The 3,646-nt window shown below is 37.6% G+C and overlaps 1 pseudogene; it reads right to left on the reverse strand.

The window, feature by feature from the left end:
- Positions 1-584: 584 nt before the first annotated feature.
- On the reverse strand, positions 585-702 carry LOC145263689 (5S ribosomal RNA; annotated as a pseudogene).
- Between the last annotated feature and the right edge of the window lie 2,944 nt (positions 703-3,646).

A 3,646-nucleotide genomic window follows, 5' to 3' on the forward strand; every position in this document is an offset into this window, starting at 1 on the left:
GCATAGAAGAAGGCAACGCAAATGAACAATAAAACACTGCAGAGAAGGAGCAGAATAAAGAGAAGATTGAAAGGGAAAACAGGGGGGGGGAAGACAGGCGGTAAACAAGATGAAAAGAAGAAGACATAAGGCGAAGAAAAAGATGAACAGGAAAAAAGAAAACAGGCCAAGAAGAAGAAAAAGTCCTAAAGGAGAATAAAACGGTAAAAGAAATAATTAAAAAGAAAAAGACAAAGAAGAAAAGAAGAAATAGAAGTCGAATAAGAAAGAAAAGGAAAAAGCAGCAGCAGTAGTAGTAGTAGTAGTAGTAGTGGTAGTAGTAGTAACAGCAGTAGTAGTGGTAGTAGTAGTCAAGAAGAGATGAAGAACAAGGAAAATAATAAGCAGAAGGCAAAGGAAGGGAATCGTTCGTTGCCCCCGTCCAGTTCCGAAAGACCATGGATACCTCCTGTAAAGGTTGCTTCGCGTGTAATTGTGAGGCAAGGGTTGTGCAATCATCAAACGCACGTCTTCTGAATCTGCTTGGATCTAGTGGCAAGGACAAGTCCAGTACGACTAGAAACAATGCCGAGATAAGCGGAGAGCAAATACAGCACCTGAAGTTCCCAAATGGTCACCCATTTTAGTACTGACCAGGTTCAACGTTGCTTTCCTTCGATGATCTGACGGGAACCGGAGTGCGAACGTGATTATGCCGTATCAAAAAGAGAATAATCAGAACAATGATAGGCATATAGTAGTAGTAGTAGTAGTAGTAGTAGTAGTAGTAGCAGCAGCAGTGAAGAAGAAGAAGCGAAAGAGGAAGAAGAAAGTGCAAAGTAAAAGAAGATGAAGAATGGGGCAAAGAAAACAAAATTAAGGCAAAGAAAGCGAGGAAAGAGAATAAAACGAAAGAAGAAGAAGAAGAAGAAGAAGAAGAAGAAGAAGAAGAAGAAGAAGAAGAAGACGGTTGTTATAGATTAAATATTAGCTGTGTTGCAAAAAAGAAACAGATTTAACTTTAGAGAAATATTTTCCTTTGTTTTTTATAATTATTTTATGTTTTGTTCCCATTTCTTTTCTGTTGTTTCACAAAATAATAACAATTATAAAGTAATAAAATTTAATTCAAATTTAATATGATTTCATTATAATTAGGGTTTAATCATCATTATTTCATAGCTGTTTGCGTGCAGTTTCTTGTTTGACATATTCTTTAATTTTTTATTATTTTGTTTGTTTTGCATATATCTTTGATTTTAGAACTTTTATTTGGTACCCGCGTTTAATCGTTAAATACAAATAAAGTGCCATGCGATAATTACTGTACCAAATTATAACGTTCGCATATGTTTATGCATCAAAAAAAAATCAGACATCTTTACAAAGAGAATATTTAATTAATAACACTTTGTTCACTTATACGAGAACATTTTTCGGGTGAAACTCTCTTTTTTATATTATATGAACTTCATTCAAGTCCTAGATTTAAATTAGTCTTTCAATTCTACAAACGTGCGAAAATATTTTGGAGTTGTTACAAATTCAGTTTGAATAGCAATAAAAATAGAATACATGCGAAACTTGAAATTTGATCTGTTTTTACAATAGAACATTTGTGAAATGCTTTTGTGTATATTTTTTTAAAACTGCTTACACTTTATAAATTATATTAGAGCTACATAATAATCTAAATATCTGCTGATATAAACATGTGGCATCTCTGCATGAAGCAGAAACTTCTATTACTTCTATTAATAATGGAGATTTAGTATCTGTCTCTCTTAAGTAGGAACTATAATATTACTTCTATTACTAACTGAGATGTCGTGTAAGTTTGTCTGGAGTAGAAATTATACTATTTTATTAATAATGGAGATTTAGTATCTGTCTGTTTGGAGTAGGAACTATACTATTACTTCTATTACTAATGGAGATTTGGTATCTGTGTGTTTGGAGTAGGAACTTTTTTTTTGATGGAGGTCACCATTTATCAAGGCCCGGAAGCCACTCGGGGATAAGGGTCATTGTGTGTACAGTAATCAGTGGGATAATATCGTAGTAATAGTTAGTATTGGAGATTTGATAAAATGTCTTACTTAAGGAGGCGGTTCATCAGGAATTTGTGTATGTTGGACTTGAAGACATCGAAGTTGTAGTCAGGTGGGAAAAAGGCAAACGGAAGAGAGTTCCACAGGCGTGCACTTCTAAGAAAGAAACTTTGCTCATGGAATCTACGTTTTTATTTAGGCACAGATAAAGAGTGGGGAAGATTACTGACAGTGGTTTCAGCTAGACGGGTGTTTTTCGTGAAAGATTAGCGAGGGGGGCCAGAGATTGGAGCTTGGACGAGCACTTGCCATTGAAATAACGATAAAACAAAGACAGGCTCGCAACGTCTCTTCTGTAGGAGAGAGGTTGCAGGGAAGAGAAAAGGGCATCCCCCACTAAGCCACGAAGTCTATTTTGTACTCTCTCAAGGCAGGATAAGCTGTTTTTAGCGGCTCCACCCCAGATGTGAGAGCAGTACTCCATCCTTGGACGTACTTGGCTTTTATACAGATAGAGAATTGCATCAATAGTGAGATATCTTCTGGAGCGATAGAAAGATCCCATTATTTTCCCAGCGACCTGGACAACAGACTTCATATACGTGTTCCGTGTCATATCAGGAGTAAAGGTCAAACCCAGAAGCTTGTCAAAACATGGAGCCTCCCCAAGACGAAAGCCATCCATTTCAATTGATGCCAGATGGGGATCAGAGTGTTGATGATTTAAAGATAGGAGCTTTGTTTTAGATGCATTAAAAGTAACCAGCCACCTCTTCCCCCACTGTACCATGCGCTCAAAATCATAGGTGGTCGTGTCATCAGCATAGATGTCAACGAATGATTTAAATATATGTTTGTGGGGATCTTTGATCAGGAAGAGAGTTGGGCCCAGGATGGCCCCCTGAGGGACTCAAGCATTAATACTCTAGGCATCCGATTTCTGCCCATCAACGACTACTCTTATGAGCCTATCGGAGAGAAATGATTTAATAATTGAGAAAACATTTCCAGTTATACCGTAGCTGGAAATCTTGTGAAGTAGGACCTTATGCCATACCTTATCGAGGGCCTTTGATATGTCAAGAGCAATTGCCCTAGAAAGGAAGCCTTTGTCGAAAGTTCAATAATCCTATAAGATATAACCGTTAGCACATCTGCTGTAGATCTGACAGAACGGAAACCATATTACATGTCCCTAAAGAAGGTTATTTCTGCTGAGGTGCTTGACTACTTCTCTATTTAATATGGATTCCAGCAGCTTACTCATGACACACAAGAGACTTATTGGTCTGTACTGAGAGGGAGATGACTTATCACCTGAATTTTTAAATACAGGGCATACTGATGAGGTTTTCCAGGGTGTTGGAAAGCACTTCTCCTTAAGGCAACGCTTAAACAGTTTTGTAAGTATGGGGGCAAGTTCTGGTTGGAGCTTTTTCAACACTATAATTGGAATGCCGTCTGGGCCAGTTGCTTTACTGGAATCAAGGTTCTGGATTAGCTTGGCGACCGCACGTACAGATATTTGTATGTTTCATAGTGTGTTGTCTGTTATAAGAGGAAATACGGGGAGTTGATGGCCTTGGTCGTATAGGGTAGTATTAGCTGCAAAGATC

This window comes from Euprymna scolopes, chromosome 3, assembly GCF_053919585.1.
Source record: "Euprymna scolopes isolate OS-2025 chromosome 3, ASM5391958v1, whole genome shotgun sequence".
Taxonomy (NCBI): domain Eukaryota; kingdom Metazoa; phylum Mollusca; class Cephalopoda; order Sepiida; family Sepiolidae; genus Euprymna; species Euprymna scolopes.